This window comes from Humulus lupulus, chromosome 4 (genome assembly GCF_963169125.1).
Source record: "Humulus lupulus chromosome 4, drHumLupu1.1, whole genome shotgun sequence".
Lineage (NCBI taxonomy): Eukaryota > Viridiplantae > Streptophyta > Magnoliopsida > Rosales > Cannabaceae > Humulus > Humulus lupulus.
In genome coordinates this window covers 247,184,311-247,205,760 of record NC_084796.1, presented here as the reverse complement: position 1 = coordinate 247,205,760, position 21,450 = coordinate 247,184,311, and positions in this window count along the sequence as shown.

Here is a 21,450-nt window from a genome sequence, read left to right as displayed (position 1 = left end):
CTTTATTTATTGGTATAAGTATATTGTTAATGTGGCTAGAAATTCAAATAAAATATAAGTACAATTTGTTGTTATCTCAGCTAGTGTTGTCTTACTAATGCAATATATTTTGTCTTAAGTTATTTTGCCGCTTTAGGTAAAGGAGTTTTCTTTTAAAGCATAATTCTTAGGTGAAGGGATTTTCTTTTAAAGTAGAATTTTTAGGTAAATTAAAGGGGTCATTATTTGCCAATGACTTTACCACTTTTAACATTTTGTTTTAGAGAAGACATACTTTGAATGACAAGTACTCTTTTCTTCCTGTTCTTTTTTTTTTTTTTTCAAAATTTTATCTTTTGCTTTGAGATCTCACAATAATAAGATTATTATAGGTTTTATGCAATTCAATTTTTTTTTTGTGACAAAATGTTTCTACATCCCTGTTATTATATCTGTATTTTTTTTTTCTTATATTTGATGATTTTTTTTGTTATATATATAATTAAGAATATATTATAAGCTAATAATTTTATTAACCGTTGTAAAAGAAAGAAAAAAAAATTACCCAATAAATAATTTACATATACAAGTATTAGGGCAAAGAATCGGTCACTACTTTTATTAGGAGATATTGTCATTTCCCCCTCATATATGAAGTTTGACAAATTATATTCTATTATTTATAAATTTAATTAAAATTTGCCCCTTTTCTTAGTTTAATTTTGTTTTTTTTTTTAATTCTGTTAACATCAAAATACAAGTTTTTTTTTTTGACAAAAAATTGCAAGTTATTCTAATTTTTTTTAATTATAGTTTCAATCTTTTTTTTTAATATTTTTTTGTATTAAATGTATTGTTGATTTTGTATTCTAAATTCACATTCTAATTATATATATATCGAAATAACAAATTAACATGAAAATGTAAAGCCTCTTGTATTTTTTTCTTCAAAATACATAAAGAAAATAAAATAAAAATCTAAATTATTTAATCATTCTCAAAATAAAATTACATAAATAATAAATAAGAAGTATATTTTTTTTTAATTGTACATATTACTATTAAAATTAGTATTTATAATAATGCACATATATATGCTCTCATTTAAAATCAACGTACGTATCTATACATGCATTTACGTACATTACATGCACATGACGTGAACGTACGTATAGAATGTACTAAATGTAAGGTCGTGATCTTCTCTACATAGAATGGAAAAAAATCATGGCCCTTTATTTTTTGAGGAGAAAAAACCATATGGCCTTTCAAATAAACAAAATCATTTTATTGATTTTTAAATCATTATTTATAAACTATATGACATTTGACAAAGCACATATACAACAGTAGTACTAGTAGGCATATAATATTCTCTTTTCTTTTGTATATTATATAAAACTAGATTTGGTTTCGTATATATATATAAATATATATATATATATATAGAAGATATGGTAGATAACTTAAATATCCACCCCTTATATGTTTTTGGCTACTGAATAGTTTTCAGCGCAATTTTTTTTCATGATCATAGTTATTGTTGTTATTTAGAACACTCTGTAATTTTTTAAGAAATTTTGAATAATTTATAGTGTCGAAAATTAAGTTCAACAAGTTGTTTATGACTAATTTTTTTATACGCGTGGAAAAAAACATTTTTAAATATATTTTTTAGTACTGTAAATTATTCGGAATTTTTTAAAAATTTGCAGGATGCTCTAAATAACTATAATATACACGGTCATAAAAAAATATTACGCCGAAAACTATTCACGACCCAAAAACCACAAAAAATATGCACCATAAAATTATCCTATATATATTCTTTTACATATTTTTACTAAAGAATTGCACGTCTCTCAAAGTAAGATTCGATTGTTACATTTTAATTATGTGTACTTATCTTCTCTAATTGCTTATTTGTTAGTCTCTTGGCTTCTCTTTATTACAAAGTGAAAAGGCAACTAACATATTAATTTCCATTTTTAGGCTTAAGAAAAGCACTTTTTGCTTTAGAAAAAGCATAAAATATATTAATTAAATTATCAAACAATCCGTACTACTAATAAGTACTTACCATAACACTATTAAATTTCTTCGTATAATTCAGTCGATTTTGCACGGGCAATTTAGTCTCTTCATTTATGTTTTGTGCATCTAAATAACTCGATTAAATTTTCTTTTAAAGTACTCACATGCCAATAAAATTCTAATTTTAAAATACTTCTATTTATATATTTGAAGAATCTCTCCAATATATAGAACAATAGTGAATGAACTTAACCATTGATTCATGTACTTTTATAAAATATTGCATAAACGTTGTATTTTTGAAAGATTCTACTTTTTATAGGTTTATATATGTAAATAAACAGATATACATAACATAAAACTCATTTTAACATTTGTTATATATACAATAAATCCTCCATTCTATATTGAAATAATTTTCATATAGTTATTAAAATTTTTAATCCTAACTTGAGATTACTTATAAATAGAAATAAACTTCACATTGTAATTTATTAGTCTCGCCTTTAGAAAACATGCATCACACAGTAATAATTGTGTTAATATTAAATCTATTTATATATATATATATGCTATCTTATGCACACTGAAAATTTATGATAAAATTAATTATCAATTTAGACTTGTAAAATAACTTTGTATATTTATAATATTATATAGATATATACATTGCATTTATACTTTTATGGCATTTTCATTTATCAATGTTTATAAATTGAATTTGATATGTTTTATTAATTATTATTTAATTTAGATTTAAAGGTGTATATTTCCAACATTTTACAGATAATTCTATTAAGTTGTAACCTTCTCATTGTCATAAAATATGTTGGTCCCAATATTATTACTATAAAGAGGTTTTACGGTATATAAAGAAGAATCATGCACTTATATATATATATATATTATGACATGATAATATCACATATTATATGAAAATTAAATCAAGTAACTTAACTCAGTAAAAAATTAAATTATTTGTCACATAGTAATTGAAATAGCATATTACTTGTCATAGTATCATATTGATTAATATTAGCTTAAACTAGCTACTTCAAGTACTCAATGAAAAATTTCATTATATATTTTTCACATAAAAGGTGATCATTGTATTTACATTAATCCAATCGTTCTCTTTATATTAAAATTAAAATAATTTACCTAAATTTAAGAGGAAAATTAATCACTTAAATTATATGCCACAAAATAAGTTCAGCATGCAAAAGTTCCAAAGGTTACTTGTCAGAGCGACTCTTATTCCCTTATCGTTACCTTCTAGGGAAATTTGCGAAGAAAGTCCCTTATAATTTCAATTTGTTCCAAATGTTGTGGTTTTACTAGTAATAAAATTAGTAACTAGTAACCACTCAGAAAATTGAGAATACTAGTAACTAGTTACAATGACATTTTTTTAATCAATTTCATATTCAAAATTTAACATAACATTACTTGTAAGTCTCTTTTTTTAGTTATTATTATTGGATTTAGAAATAGGATGGTTATGCTACCACAAAATTGGTGAAATCAAGGCCGATTTGAAAATATTAGTAACATGCATTTTTTTAGTGATGTTGCAGACAAGAAACTTGTGAATGAGAATAATTTAAAAAATATATAAATTTTAAATTCAAAATATAACTCACTATCATTTGGAAGCCTTGTTTTTATTTACTAGAACCAAATGATTTGTTAAAAGATACCTTAAATTTGAAAAGATTATTATGGTTGATTTGAAAATGTTAGTAATTGGCATTTTTTGTTTAGTTTTGTTGAACATAAGTAATGAATTGCCTGGTAATTGGTAACTAATAAGAAGCTGGTTACTAGTTATTGATCGAGATTGTTTTTTTTTTTCAGATTAAAATAAATCAATTTTAAATTCAAATTCAAAATTTAACTCAACATTAATTTGTAAGACATGTTTTGTTTGGCGAAACTAGAGAACAATTGATTTTGTTATTAGATACGATGAAAGTCTCAACCAATTTGAAAATATTAGGAACCTAAGGATTTTTTGTGTGTGTAGACAAGTAGTTTGTTACATGTATAATAATAGACAAAATCTCTAGATTTTTTTTGTTGTATTAAAAGAATTTGTTTTCAAGCTTCCATTATTTTTTATACTTAAAGAAGAAGAATAAAGAAGATGTTTGAAATTTTATTTCAAATTGAAGAAGAAGAAGAAGTTGATGAAGTGCAATAATGATTTGTCCAAGTTGGAAAAGGTAGTCAAATTGGAATATTGGAGTCAAAATTCAAGCAATAATTGGAATTGCAATGATGACCGTCATTGGAGTTAGAGAAGACAAGAAGGGAGAGCTTTGTTTCTAGACTAGGGTGATTTTTATCTTTTTGTATAATAATTTTCTATTAAAAAATTATTTTGAGAATATGAAAAGATTACACCACCTAACAGTCTCTTTTAACCAATTGTATTCGTTTGAGACAAGAAAAAATAATGTAAATAATGTTTTGATGCATGTATCATTGAATATTAGTCTATACTTAAAAAATTAGGAAAATTACATAAAACACTAATTTTTGGTAAAAAAAATATGTTTTTACTATTAAATAATTTTTTTTTTAATTTTACAGTTTTAAGGAAATTTTTATATTTTTACGGTTTTGTATTTTTGATTTTTTTGTGTTGTTTTTCGATTTTTTTTGTGTGTTTTCACGTTAGTTTTAGGGTTTTTTTTTTATGTTTATTTGGTTCATTGAATTATTTTTCCTAAAAACGTATTTTCATAATTATGAAACTTTAAAAATTGTATTTTCTAAAACTTGGGTGTGTATTTTTAAAAAATAAAATAAAAACCATAAAAAAGTAAAAAATATATATGTACTTAAGAAAAAATTTCTAAAAGATTCCCATAAAACTAGTTAAATGTAATCACATTTTTGTTTAGATTTGAAATTAAAAGTTTGCTTAATTTCCACTAATTAAGTCGTTTTTCCTTTTTGCCCAAACAGCTGACATTCTAAGAAAGAGGCCCAATTTTCCTTGGTAAACTACTACTTTTATTCTCAACTCATTTTGACTCTTCTAATTATAAGAGTGATTAATACACTAAAAAAAAAGTTCATCACCAACTTTGAACACATCTAATTGCAAGTGATTATTAATGTTTAATTTTTAAATTAGGTTTTGTATGGCACAAGCTTTTTTAATCTAATATTCCCCCAACAATGATCAGAAAGAGAATTCTACACAATGGTTAATTTTCTTATTTAACTCATTTAATCAGTCAATTTTCACCTAAAGATGAATTAACTTTAAATACGTTTTTGCTTGAACTAATTCATTGAATTGAGACCCACCTCAGTAATTTTTTATTTCTTTACTAAAAAGCAATATTGTGGAATCCTAAAAATAAATAAATTATATATATAAAAAAAACTTGTATTTTAATTATTGTGATGCTGCTTTAGACCTAAGCAATTGTACTAACCGAGATATTGGATTTGAATCCAAGTCAAGTAAGGTAAAAAGATCCCAAAAGTCTGTACATTGCACGAAGTTTTGTTACGTACAATCACTTTATTTTTCTTTTGGCATATATATATCTACTACTTCACTTAACCCCATAACTATATTATTATTATTGCCAATTTCTATGGGTGGGGTTTTAAAAAGAGCTATATCGTAGGATTTTTTTGTGTTATCAACTTGTGAATAATTTTTGGTGTGATTTTTTATGATTAAGTATATTGTAGTTATTTAGAGCATTTTGTAAATTTTCAGAAAATTCCGAATAATTTACAGTACTGAAAACTAGTTTAAAAACATATTGCATACGTGACAAATTTTTGTATGCGCGTGAAAAATAACATGTTTGTATTTAGTTTTCGGTACTGTAAATTATTCAGAATTTTCTAAAAATTTATAAAATACTCTAAATAACTACAATATATACACGATCATAAAAAGAAATTACGACAAAAATTATTCACAAGTCATGTAAAAAAAATTGAAACCCTCACCATAAAATTCTTTTTTATTATTATTATTATTATTATTGTTATTATTATTATTACAGTAAGTAGTACTTACCACTGACTACTCTTATGTAGCCCCAAATCTGAGCTTGAAATTTGCAAGTGTCATTAATGTTGATATATAATGTACTTATTAGAAGAAGTTAATGAAAAGGGACAAGAGAGTTTCTGTAACCCATACCAGACTACTGTGTATGTCTGGCACCAATAACTAAAACTAAAACACAGTACTACTACTTCCACTGTGCTGTGTTTTCAATTTCACACTTTTCTAGTTACATAACATAATAGAATAATTAATGTAAAATTACACAAAAAAAAAAAAATTGTAATTTTACACATAAATGTGTGTGTGTGTGTTGCTTTTCAAAGAATGACTAGTCATGTTTCCTCGGCAGCGAAAACCAATGTCCAATGGTCACAGGCTGTTAACTGCAGTTTACACTGTGATCTATTATTATTATTAGTATTGGTTTTGATAAAAGAGACAGAATCATCAGACTGAGCTATAGAGATTAATCAATTCAATGACATTTTTTTCAGAACTCGATCGAGGAAGTAAGTAGATAGATGCTAGAAGAGATTGAAAAAAAGAAAGAAAAAAAAATGTATATGGCCGGAAAGGCAAAAGGAATGAGAGAAACTTTGAATTGAAAGAAAAGAAAGATGACTAGACTTGTTGTGTGTATACACAAAATATGTTTATATATATATATCATCAACTCACATCTCATTTCTATACATATATATATATATGTGAGTCTGTTCTCTCTGATCTTCTCTGTTTTTAATGAAGAGTCCAATATGACACAATCAGCAGTAACTCTATTCTCTCTCTTATTTATATGAGTTTTGGAGATAGAGAGAGAGAGAGTGGGGTGTGGTTGTGTCAGCATCATATGGGGTCATAGTTGGCACGTGGGAGTCAGTGCCCAAAGACATACATATACACACACAAACTACCTGCCATGGATGGTCTTCAAAAACCCAGATCAATATCATTATCTCTACTGTGACATATAGTTAGTAAGTGTATGTTTTTGAAAAAAAAAAGAAAAAAAAAAAGAGATAAGAAAGAGGGGACTGGGATTGAGGTGTATTGGGTTTCTGACACGTGTCCCCAGACAGAAGATGGAGATGTGGTACGGCCAATTCTTAGCCGTTTTTTGGGGTTAAAAGGGTAGGGGACTGAGTAGAGAGAGCTGAGAGAGAAGAGAGAGTGAGAGAGAGAAAGGCTGTACAAGTACTGGTGTGGTTTGGACTGGAGCTTAGAGAGAGAAAGAGAGAGAGAGAGATTTGAAGTTTGAAAGGTCAGGTCACAAGTCTGTGTCATTACCCATCTTCACATGCACTCCTTCGACTTGTCAAATCATTTGGAATCATTAACACCTTATTCACTTGTCTTACCAAACCAGTTTCAGTTCCCTCCTAAAATAAAAAAAAAATAAAAAAAGAAAAAAAAAATATTATTACCACTAGGCTACACAAAAACTACGTACGTATGAAATAGTAAAATATGTGTGTAGTGTAGTTAAACACGCCATATAGGTTAAAAATGGTTAGTAAAACGTTTTTCAAAATCAAACACATGATTAATTAATTAATTAATTAATTAGTTAATTAATGATATGGGGTCAACTCAACTCATTTGTGTGTATATTACTCATACAATTATGACTACTTTTTCCATCTCTCTTCGATCTACTAGGTAAAGCAATGTTGATGATAGGCACAGCTCGACAGTACTGTGGCTGATGAACCTCTTTTTTATGATCATATATAGTGAATTGTAGTGGATTATATAATAAGAAGGTTCCAAAGTTTTTCTTCTGATCATATGCTTCACCCATGAATTTTCTAAACATTGATTGATATTAACACTGACATAATACAGTTGTGTTTTATTATAGTATGTTTCACCTTTTCTTTTATGTATATTAATCGATAATCATACACTTTTTTGGATTTTATCCATTTTTGTAAAAACACATAAGATGCATTCAGTTGTGTGTATTGCAAACTTTATTTTATATAATTAGATTTGTTGAATTAGTGTATGTAGATTTTAAATAATTAATAATTGTTTTATTAATCTAACTGTTAATTATACAATTGCAAAGTAAACAAAATAGGTTTTTTCCCTGACAAAATATGAATCTTATAATTATAGAATAAGTGTTATTATTTGATACTTTAAAGTGTCAAACAACACATATATATTAAATTAAAATTTGAAGACCAAATATTGAATTGTTATATGACACTATCTTATAGTATTAGCACCACTGGTACCGTTAGCAATTATCTAATTATATACTTTGAATAAGTCAAAAGTAAAATAATGATATTAACTGAACTCATTATATGTATATGTATATGATAATAATGTTTTTAGTATAGCCACTACAAAAAATAAGTCTTTTAGTTACTAATATATTAGCAAATAATATCTTTTTGATAGCTAATACAATTTTTGCTACTAAAATGTTTTGGTAGCTACTTTGTAGTTAATATCCCGTCGCTAAAAGTATTTTGCTACCGAAAAATTTAGCAGAAAGTGTTCTTTATTTGCTACTCATTTTTTGTAGCAATACATATTATATTTAGTACCACAAAATGGTAGCAAATGTTTTGATCAAGTAATTAACAGAATGATTAATTAGTAATATGATTTTGATGGTATTGTAATTGGTAGGAATATATTTTAAAATTGGTAGTTAAATATTTTAAAAATATTTTCTACTAGGAAATTGATAAATATTTTTATTTGGTGCACTACTTGATAGTGTTAATTTAGCATCTTTTTCTCTTAGCCTTACATGTCCATGTCCAAATCAATCATAGTTAAATTTTTACTCCAGCGTTGAGTTATTGAAAAAATAAACCATTAGATTGGCTAAGAAAAACTTTTTTAAGTACAAAAAGGATCCATTTGTTTGGAATCCAATGCTATTATTATTGGCTCAATTTCTCATAGTGGTAAATATAGATATATGCATGTAGATTTTGTCTATGTATTGTCTGATATTAAAAAAAAAAATGTTTATACACAAATAAAATAATATTTTTCTTATTATAAATAAGTAAAAATATCTCTTAAAATTAATATCTCTTCAATGCAAATAAGACTCAGCTTAAGGAAGCAACATCGTATGAGAAAAACCGCATCTCAAACAAGGTTGACACTTGACATTCTTTCATATCCTATTCGTCAACCAATTTTAATAAAAAAAAAAAAAAATTCTATTGAAAAATAAGAGGGAAAAAAAATAACAGAAGTACTAGTAGTCATTAAAAAAAAACACTGTTGTGAAGAGAAAAGATAGTACCCATCGAATTCTGTGAAGCACATTCTTAGACCTATAGTCAAGAGCAAGTACCAAAGAAATAAATAAATAAAAATTTGATTTACTTAAATTCAAATTAATTTCAACCCAATTATGTTCCATAATCAAATTAAGTTTTCCATAATAATGATATTAAAAGCATAATCAATTATATTAAGATCTCTTCACGTATGTCCTAGCTCGCTAGAAGCAAGAAAAACACCCACAATTCGAAATACATAAAGCACTCGGAGTGTAGGTGATTATGACGGTCGCCCTAGGGGATCCCAATCATGCAAGATTTTTTGTTTAATTTTGATGTCTTAATTTATGTTCATCCAATGAATATATATATCATATCATTTAAAATATTTAGACAAAATATTATAAAGTTTGAATGTTTTCTCACACTTTTTTCATTTATTAATTGGATATAATATAAATATATGTCCAGTAAACTAGGCCTTTAACAAAGGTATAGAAGATAATCTAATTTAATCTTTACAAACAGATAGAGATAAACGGTTTTCATTGATAAATCATTTGGGTGAATCAGCAAACTCAACCCAACAAGGGAAAAAAACCCTTAACAAATCTAAATGCTGATTAAAAACTATGAAAAAAAGAAGCTAAAACCATCATAAAATGAGAGCAATGAACATCAATATTAGACATTAAAGAAGAAGAAAAAAATACCTAACACAAAAATATATAACTAAACTACAACAACAACAATTAAAGGGGCAACACTCACATCGCAATAAGCAACATTAATGACCTCATAATCGCCCACAAGGCCAACCTCCCTTCGACCAAAAGACCTCAACACACGCTTGTTGAAAAAAGCATGACAACCCATAAACCACCACAAAAGCAAACTCCAAAGTTTTTTTTTTTTTTTGAAAAGATGAAGTTTATCATTGATGTAAATCATGAAGTACAAAAGTTCATAAAACAAGGTAAAATCTCTTCCAACCATATGTAATTTGACAAGAATTATAGGGCTCCAGCTAAAATCGATTGGTGATTAGTGTAGTTATGCATGTTTTTATTAGTGACTCAATATTTTTACATTTATTCCACGTGCGACACTATACTCTAATATCCTCTAAGATGATGACGATTTTTCGATCACCAATCTTGGAATCATTTTATCACAAGTGACCATTTTTCAGCTCGCTTATTTTTCTGGATCTCAAGTGTATTTTTTTGCCATATATATGCGGATCTCGTGCGGCTTAGCTTACTATTTGGATCTCAAATATCTTTTTGCACCATATGTGGATCTCAAGCGTCTTATTGCACTATATGCGGAGCTCAAGCGTTTTTTTTAAGTTGACTCACTCTTTGAATTAATGTGGAACGAATCCCTAGCGGGAATTGGCTTATTATATCATGACAAGAATCATTGAATTCTATCTAAAAATCAATTGGTAATTAGTGGAGTTACCCGTAGGACACCATACTCCAATATGATTAAACTGATAAGTTCCTAATAAACATTGAAACATCATTGTGAAGAAACCAAAAGGTGAGATAAAGCAGCAAGTAATTGCATCTAAAGTGCTTTCTACCACATAAACATTGAAACCCATATCGAGAAGCCAATGAAGACTAAAAGAAAGAGCCAAAGCCTCTGCTTCCCGCGGAGACAAGTAGAAAACTCTTAGTCTTTAATTATTTATATATTACTGTTAAGCATTCTTATACAGAAAACCAAAAAAATTGTGCCAAAATATTGAAGTGTATATCATAGATGTGCAATATTACAAAGACCTTTTGAATGACAACTATATGTTGTCTATAAACTGTGATATATTTGATTAAGTCAGTCGAGTATAATATATATATATAGTTATATTTGTTTTTTCTTTTCTTTCTAAATAGTGTGTATATATATTAATCAACTAGAAAAATAAAATTATTGAAATATTCAAAATTCATACAATTTTTAAAAAGCTTCTATGAATAATGAAGTCCTATTATAACGAATATAATTTAATTTTGAGATAAAAATTGATTGATTCCAAAGCAAAACCGAACCCACAAAAAGACAATAAAAGTAGCTGGCATCCATAAGAGGCTAAAAGTTGTGGGTTAAATTGATTCTTCGTGGTACGAATGATCTAATGTGATCAACATTAGAGGCTCTATGTGTTACATTCGTATTATCACCTTTTCTTTGCGAGAAAAAAGGAAAAAAAGAAAAAGAAACAAGTAATAATGAAATGAATAATTTAGGCTCTTAACCTAAACCTAAATGACACATATATATAGTAAGATTTAAGGCCACAACGATGTGAAATTTGTTTGAAATAATATTCTAAAAATAATGAATTATATCTCCATCCCTTTTAACCACTCATCAAACAAAGGAATATAATTCTATTTTGTTGTTAACAAAGAGTTTCAAATATAGTTATCCCTATAAAAGTTAATCTTGACTTATAATAAATTGCAACAATCAAGATTCACCTGAAAAATTTAAGAAAGAATCACAACGAAAAATACATAACTAGAAACCAAAATTATTAAGTTTTGAAAATTACAAACAATTAGCACAATATATACGAGCAAAACATTAGGAAAGAAACATCTAACAGAAATTAATAATAGCGAAATAATAAACAGGGAAGAATTCACCAAGATTTATATACTAGTTCGGACAATTTGTCCGACGTCTAGTTGAGCACCACCACAAGCTTTATTGATCAATATTCAAACAACTTTGTACAACCCTCATTCTTCACAGTTGAGAATAACACACAATAAGTGATAGTACAAAATCCCTTGTACTCTTAACTCGACCAAGCTTTCTTGAAGCTTTCTCTCACTTATGACAAAATATGTTCTCTCCACTACTACAAAAAAGACTTTTTAGGGCTCGCTTTGAGAGCCATAAATTTTTTTTTAGGACTCGCAGGGTGTAAGTCCTCTACTTAAGAGCCTTTAAAACTGAGATTCGCGAGTCCTAAAAGAATATTTTTAGGGCTCGCAAGAATTGACTCGAGCCCTAAACGAATGGCCGGAGTAAGTGGCGGCGCCACCATTCCATGGTGGCCATTGAGTCTAATTTTTTAGTGGGTTTTGAAGCCCAAGATGCAAGGAATATGGTGGTGGGGGTGGTTCATCTCGTGGTGGCTGGAAAGTGGTCGAAAAGTTTGGGAAAACCCAAAATCGCAGAAACTTCGACAAGCATTTTGAGGGTATTAGGCCGCGCGTGAGGGGCTGAGCTTCGGGAGTTGGAGGTTTTAGGGGGTGGCACGTCAATTGGGGCGGCGCGTGGCGTTCGGCGGCGACAGCAAGGCGACCGTTTGGCTTTGGCAGAGACGAGCTAGAGAGGGGGGGGGGGGGGGGGCTTCGGGAGAGAGAGATAACCGAGGAGAGAGAGTGATTATTTGAGTGATTTTTGTGTTTTATTTATATTATTGGGTGATTTGAGGGATTGGAGGGAATTTGTGATTTTTTAAAATTCAAAATTTTAGGACACACATAAGTTTTTAGGGCTTGCACCGCATGTCCTAAAAAAATTATTTAAAGACTTGCAATGAGTATCCTAAAAAGTCCAGGAGTTGTTTGTTAAAAAAAAATTCAAATTTTTAGGACACACATAGTTTTTAGGTTTCGCTCTACGAGCCCTAAAAAAATTATTTAACGACTCGCAATGCGAGTCCTAAAAAATCCATGAGCTGTTTTTAGGGCTCGCATCTAGGTGAGTGCTCTAAAATAGTGTCTTAAAATGATGTTTTTGTAGTAGTGCCCCCTTTAAATGATAAAATCCAAATTCCAAATTTACTCTCTCTCTAAAGTTTACAAATTGATTCTTTGTAATATAAAATGACTCTCATAGTACCTATTTAGGTAAAAGTCTTGTAACCGATTTAACCTTCTTTGACCAATTGAAAAGATGTGGTTAAGGACTTGACCAGTAGAAATGATACGGCTAACTAAGCCTAGAAGGAATAATTTACCAGTTAACTACATCATCAAGATTAGTCTATAAAAGCTTAAAAAACGATTTCGTACAATTAAGATTCTATAGATTGAAAAATGCATAGATCATGAGTGACCACTAGCTAATAGTCGAGATACGCTCCTAAGAAAAATGTGACCATCTTTGAGAATTGGTGCAATGAACGTGGAAAGGTATGTAATCAAGAGGTTGAGAATTTCTAACACCTCATTATCTTATTTTCCATTAAAGACACAATGAAATCAATTTATCATAACTTTGCTATATTTTCAAGAGTTTTCTTTTTCTTTTCATACTAATATATATATTTCCTTGTTTTTTCCTCTTCAAATTTGTACCTCTTTTCAAAGTCTACTTTACTCTAACAATGTTGATATTTTGAAAGAAAGAAAAAATAAAACTTCAAATTTTTATATGTTTTGGTCTTATTCGCAAGAGGGTTTTGATATTTAAAAAAAAAAATCAATTCTCAATAAAAATTTGGATAAAGAATGTAGAAATTATTTGTTAATTAAATTTTAAGTTAATTGGGATTATATATATAATTTTTTGGTTTCTTTAAAATATAGAATTTATTTTTAAAAAATGATAATGCAGGGAATAATTTGAACATTACAAAACATAACTGATCATTTTAATTTAATTGAAATGTCTAGCTTATTCCTTTATAGGTCACTAGATTCAACGTTGTTTTAAAATGAGAAGATAGGTTTCTATTTATATTTTTTTTAAAGACGTATGTATAGTAATGACACATATTTTTTCCATTAATTGGAAAGGGTCAAAGACTTCTCTACTCTCTAATATATATGGAAACAAATTAGAAAGAAAAAAAAATACTACTTTATTACTCTAATATTTTTACATTTTTCAAATTTTAATTAATAAGAAAATGCTTTTTATTTAGTATTTACTTAAATGATTTTTAATTATGACTTGTTTTACCAAATAGTGTTACTGTTATGGTGTTAATAAAATTTTAGTTTGACCAAAATTATGTTTAAAGAATAATTAATACTTATTTATCAAATACTTGGGGTATTTTAATATTAACTAAATAAAAACAAGTAATGGAATAAACAACAAAGTAGTAAAAACAGTCATTTTTAATAAAAATAATAGTGCAAGTACAATAATTTTAACTCATACCAATTTTCTTTTTATTTCTCTTTTTTTTAAATAATATATATTTACTGTTTTGTCAAAAAAGATACATATTTAACTCATTAATTTAGATACATATTTTCTTTATATATTTTAAATTATTATTTTTATTATTATTAAAAACACTTGTATTGTGTTCACTACTTTAATAATTTGGAAAGTTGATTAAAAAAGAAAAGCATAAGTTCTTAGCTCACCTTTGAATTATAAAATGTGGTTATCGTAGAGACTCTAGAACAAAACGTAACTGAATTCATTGGTGCAAAAGCAAAGGATATTTCTAAGATATGTTTGGAGACAGCCTTTTCCATTAAAAAAAAAATCAAATTAAATAATATATGAATAAATAAATAAAGATTTTCCATCACATGATGCTCAGGCAAAATCTCTTTAAAAGTGTATATATATATATAGTAGTTTTTTAATTGAAAAAAAAAACACATATTTCTTTTCTTGACATCCCTTGAAAGCCCTTCCATCCTATGCATTAATTAGTTGACATAATTTTGCATGGGAATCCTTTTAAAGGGCTATTTGGGAAAATTAAAAATGAAAAAAAAGGGTTAATTAATGAGTGGGACATTGTCCCTTCTTAAAAAAAAAAAAATCCCATTTACAGCTTTGTTAGTATCTGTCCATATCATTGATAACCCAGTGGTGAAATATATATACATTTAATTGTTAATTAATTTAAAAGTTGTAACACTACTATGAAAAATTAAAGTAAAAGTAAAAACCCTAGAAAGGTTGATTGTGTAATAACAATTTTTGTGACTCATAATAATGCGAGTCTAGGAAGTGTAGGAAGACAACCCATCAATTGAAAACAAAAATGTTGGGACCCAAATAGGATGGTCATGAGGGAGAGAAAGAGAGCACAATCTGATCATACCCACTAAAAGAAGAATTCTGGCCTAGTCATGATGATATGGTTGCCCTAATTGGTGGAGGTCAAAGGTGTAAGATCAAAGTGGGTTTTGATAGGATCCCTCCTATATATGCTTTTGTATATAAGTGGGTGTGTGGTGGTCTCCTAAAGGCCTGCAGGGTCACTCAATGTAGTAAAGAATGTATATGTATATTTATATACATATATATAGGCCTATATATATAAATATATTATTTTTATTTTTTATTTGTTTCTATTGTGTAAGTCAAATACTATCCCCTATGGAACATTCTTTGACCTATAAATTGGATTGTAACTTTGTATTCTGTCAAGCCAATTGAGCTCAGCAAGAAGAAAGAAAAAAGTACCGGATTGGAGAAATGTAACATAACTTGATGATAAGAGAAATTGTAGGAGAGGTACGTACGTACTTATTATATATGGTCCTTGTTCATCCATAATAAATTAAAGAGGTCAAGTGGAAATCAGGACAAGTTGACATGACAAAGTTGCAAAAATTTGATGTCCATGGAATAAATCAACTAAATGAATTATATGTAAATAAAAAATATTCACGAAAAAGCTCAATATGCTCGAAATGAAAAGGAAACAAGCAAATTGTTGCTAGCTCTTATAAAGGCAAATGCATAAAACTTTGCAATGTATAATTATGTTGTTGCATATTTACATCTAAAAATCTATATATTTGTATTATTATTTGCTAAGTATGACAATCATGCGGCTCCATCTAAAAACCAATTGATGATTAGTTGAGTTACCCATGTTCTTATTAAATGCTCAATATCCTTACACTTAGACTATGTGAGACAACATACTCCAATAAACTCCTACTAAGGAAACAATACTTTTTGAGACCTATTAGAAGGGACCAGCTCGGGTCATGTGAGTTCTCGGACCTTTAGCAGTACCCCCCGACCAAGTTGTTGAAGAGATGTTACAGTTGAGCTCTACTTGACAAAATTGGTCCCTAGCAAATATTTATGCAAATATTATGGGAGTGCTCGAGGATTCCCTGATTAATCTATGAGCTTGGGATCATCACCTATCATTGTTGGATATCGAGTCTGGTTCTAGAATGCATCCGACACTACTTTCAGGTGAAATACAGAAGTCGATGAATTATTAATGGAGATTAAGTATTGTTTGAGTCAATTAATTATTGGAGTGACTCTCCTAAATCTAGAGATATGAATTGTAATCACTAATGATTGATGGACTTGCTTTGAGTAGCTAAAACATCATTTGGCCAACCTATAAATAGAAGTGGTCAGAATGCCATTTGTAAGTTAATTCGTGTATGGTAAAATTGTGCCAAAATTATAGCGTCCTAAATTTGCTAATAAGACTTAATGCCTTAACTAGCATGTTAGGAGGGCAATAATTGATTTAATTATAACGTGAATTAATTGATTATGTGATTAGAAATGCATGGTTAGGTGAATTAAATATGCATGTGGGCCCATTTTGGTTAATAAGGGTGTATTTGTAATTTTGGCCCATTGATGGCATAAATATAAATTATATGTGTGTTGTGCTTGAGACCACAAGATTGTGGAGATATATTTGTGATGTGTGAGATTGTGGAGATATAATTTTAGCGAAATAGTCATAACGGGGTCGAATACCCGGCTCGGGGTGAGGCTAGGGGTTTTTTGGGAATATAGCACATGTTCGGGGTTATCGGGTAACGGGTAGTGATTATTTGGGTATGTTGGGATTTATAAGACTATTCGATGAATTAGCAGGATGTGGCAAATGACAAGATTTCCTTTGAAGGCATTAAAGGACTAAGGGGTGTTTTGGTCATTTTTTAGAGGATAGATTTGAGTGAGATACTAGAACTAATCAGAAAGAAAACACACCCTCTAAAGCTTATCTCTCTCTCTCTCTCTCTCGACACTTTCTCTCTCTCAAAGGGCTAAGGAAGTTTTGTTGTTGAAATTCAAGTGAGAAGGCTTGGAATTCAAAGGGGATTGAAGCTAGAAGTAATTGGGTTTATCTCAGGGTTTGATCATCAGTAAAGGTAAGGATTCAGTATAATGTCTGTTGAATTTTACTGCTGTGATTTAAGCTTTGTTTGGTTTCAAACCTTAAGTTTGATTTTGGTTATTGGTGGGGCTAAGGGTTAGTTTTTGGGATGTTTAGACCAGTTAAGTTGCTTGGATATGAACTGTAAACTAAATTCTACATCTAAGCTTTGATTTGGGTGGATTCTAGAAAGTTCAGCTCATAAAAATTCATGAGAATTTCTGGGCTCGAGCCTTGACCCTGTTCTTCAGGCACTGCGGCTCGTGTGTGCGAAGAGGCTTGGGAAGCCTTTGGTTTTGCCCAGGCACCGCGACGCAAGCAGGGCTCGCCGCGATTCGTGTCCCCTAGAAGAGAGCCCCAAGGCTCTCTGACTTGTAGTGCGGGCCGAGCTTAAATTAGGCAAAGTGAACAAAAATAGGGTTTTAAGCTCGAGAACCCAAATTTAAAGGCTCAGGAATGATTCTACTACCCGGTTGAGTAGAATTCGAAGTCCCGGATGCTAGAATATTATTCTGAAGGTCTTGATTGATTTGGGGCTTAAGCATAATGAATGCAGGTCGCTAGGGCAGGACCCTCTAAGGGTGCAGTACTCACCCGCTCGGTGAAGAACGTGAACTCAGTGCCCTATAAAGCACCTGTGTCGGCATAGGTCGTTATATGTTTAAGTTGCTTTCTGTTTAAGCTGTTTATTATTGGATTAGATTGTGATATGCTATGTGTTGAGTTTTCTTGGTGGGCCTCGACACTTGGGTGCTCTATGGTGCAAGGCAAGGGAAAGGTTGACCAACCATGTTCGGCATACCTGGCTACCACGGCCGGGGTTGTTTTAAGGAATATATTGTAAATGGTTGGTTTGGTCACTTAGGATGACAATATCTTAACTTTTGAATTGTAATACATTTTTGAAACAGTATTTTGGGATCCCAATGCATAAGTTTTATAACTTTAATGAATGTCCAAACCTTTTATAATTAACATTCGTCAAATGAGTCTTTATTTAGATTCAATCACACTTTCAACCGAAAACCTCGATTAGAGCTAATGGCACATTTATAAATCATATGTTAACGACTCTAAGGTAGTAGGACATTACAACTTGGTATCCGAGTGTGCCAAGGTTTATGGTTCCTAGAGATCGACCGAACATGTTGGCTCGTTGCCAGAGACAAGCTCGACTCAGGGTTGGTCGATATTAAGCAAATTATGTGTTTAATTGCTTGTCTGAGTTGCCTTGTTTTCCTGATTAGCATAGATAGAGCATGATGAATATGTCTATATATATATGATGCCAAGGCACGATCCCTTTGATTGCTATGTGCTTATGTTATGCGTATATTGTGTTAATTTGCTGCCTGTATTTGATTGATGGGACTGGGAGGTGGTTTTTGGATGTTGTTATCATGCCTGCTATACGACGTAATTGATTGCAGGCATATTGAAGTTATGCCTCAAGGATCGATTAGACTCCACGACAATATGGCCGAAGATGATAACCAGGGTCAGGACCCTGCACCTGCCCCACAGAATTGGCAACAGCTGTATGCCGAAATGGAAGCGAGACTTCAACGAATGGAAGATGAGCTTGGAGAACTAAGGCAACGGGCCCCTCCTCGAGGTATTGGGTTACATATTCCACAGGCTGTAGCACCAGTGCCAACCTAGCCTGTGATGGAGAACATGTGGAAGCCTTTATAGGAAATGTTTAAGAAGCAACACCCTCCCACCTTTGAGGGCAGTCCAGACCCACTGCGGGTAGAGAAATGGATGAATATGAATTCTTCTATTCTGGATTTTACGAGGGTGGAAGGCAACGAGAGGGTGGCCTGTGCCAGTTATATGTTGAGAGAAGACGCCTTCATCTGGTGGAAAGTTGTATCTCAGAGGAGAGATGTGACGGTTATGACATGGGGAGAATTTAGAGATGTCTTCAACGAGAAATACTATAGTGTTGCAGTCCGAGATGCAAAGGTGGACGAGTTTATTAATCTGACTCAGAACTGAATGACTATTACAGAATTTGCACTGAAGTATGACCAGTTGGAGAAGTTCGCGTCAGACTTCATGCCTACTAATATTGCACGAAGGGATCGATTTGTACTGGGATTCAACGTCATGATAGCCTGTGATGTCAAGATAACATTAGATCTAACGACTACCACTTATGCCCAGGTAGTGGAGAAGGCCCTCACAGCTAAGGGGGCTGAAGATCAGATGTGGAGAGAGGGCGCCACAAGGCACGATGCTCGGAGGACGGTGCCTCATTTCATGTGTTCTAGCTGAGGTATTGGCCCAGTGAGCAGAAGAGATAGGCCCCAAATTCTTTTGTCCTTCCTGGTTCAGATAGGAGGGCACGGGGTGCTTTTAATGGCCATCAGGGTGGGGAGAGAACTGGAGAAGCTTCCCAGAGTGTCCACGGTGTAGGCGACGACATCTGGAAGAGTGCAGAGTTAGAGCATGCTTCATCTGTGGGAGCATCAGTCATCTGATGAAGGACTGCCCACAAGCCCAAAGGAAGAACCGAAGAAGAGTGATAGCCTCACTCCAGCTAGAGTGTTCACCTTGACCCAGACCGAGGCTGAGGCTAGTCCTTCAGTCATGACAGGTCAGATTTCTAGTGTCAGCTCTTCACTTACTGCATTGATTGATTTATGAGCTACTCATTCATTTGTATCTGCTAGATTGATAGATCGGTTGAGTAGACCTTATGATATGTATGCTAGGGATCCATGACTTTGTTTCCAACAGCGAAACTAGTAGTCTCTAGGAGATGGGTTAGAGAATTACCAGTAAAGATAGACAGTAGGGAGTTTTCTGTGAATCTGATTCAGCTAGCGATGGATGACTTTGATATGATTATGGGGATGGACTGGTTATCAAAGTATAGGGCGATGATAGATTGCAAGCGAAGAATGGTGACCTTTGACCCAGAAGCGGAGGAACCCTTTGTGTTTATGGGGACAGTGAGTGGGCCGCGAGTACCTATGATCTCTGCATTGAAGGCTAGAGACCTAATGCAAGAAGGTTGCATAGGATTCCTAGTAAACACAATGGATACCTCTAGGATTTTTTTCGTTGAACCGAATGAGACCAGAATAGTGTGTGAGTTTCCTGATGAATTTTCAGCAGACCTGCCAGAGTTTCCACCACTCTGAGAGATTGAGTTCGTCATAGAGTTGGCGCCAGAGGCGGAGCCAGTATGCAGGACACCTTATATAATGACTCCAGTAGAGTTGAAGGAACTGAAGATTTAGTTGTAGGAGTTATTGGATCTAGGATTCATCAGACCCAGTTTTTTACCATAGGGTCCTCCAGTGTTGTTCGTTAAAAAGAAGGATGGACCCCTAAGGATGTGCATCGACTACAGAGAGCTGAATAAGTTAACCATTAAGAATAAGTATCCACTGCCCATGATCGATGATTTGTTTGACCAACTACAGGGGAAGACTGTGTTCTCTAAGATCGACCTTCGGTCTGGCTACCATCATTTGAAGATTAAGGACATAACTAAGACCGCGTTCCGAATGAGGTATGTACATTATGAATTCCTGGTCATGTCCTTTGGATTAATTAATGCCCCAACAGCCTTTATGGACTTGATGAGTATGGTCTTCATGAATTATTTGGATAAGTTTGTGATCGTATTCATCGATGATATACTAGTGTATTCTCAGTCAGAGACAGAGCATGAGCAACATCTTCGTTTGGTACTACAACGGTTGAGAGAGCATAAGCAATATGCTAAGTTCAGCAAATGTGAGTTTTGCTTACCCCAAGTAACATTTTTGGGCCACATTGTGAGTAAGGAGGGGATTCTAGTGGACCCAAGCAAGATTGAGGCAATGAGAGATTGGCCTAGGCTGAGCAGTGTACCAGAGGTGAGGAGCATCTTGGGATTAGTAGGGTACTATCAGCGGTTCATTGAGGGATTCTCCAGAATAGCTACACCGTTGACTAAACTAATGTGTAAGAAGACCAAGTATGTCTAGACAGATAGATGTGAAAACAGTTTCAAGGAGTTGAAGCGGTGACTGATCACC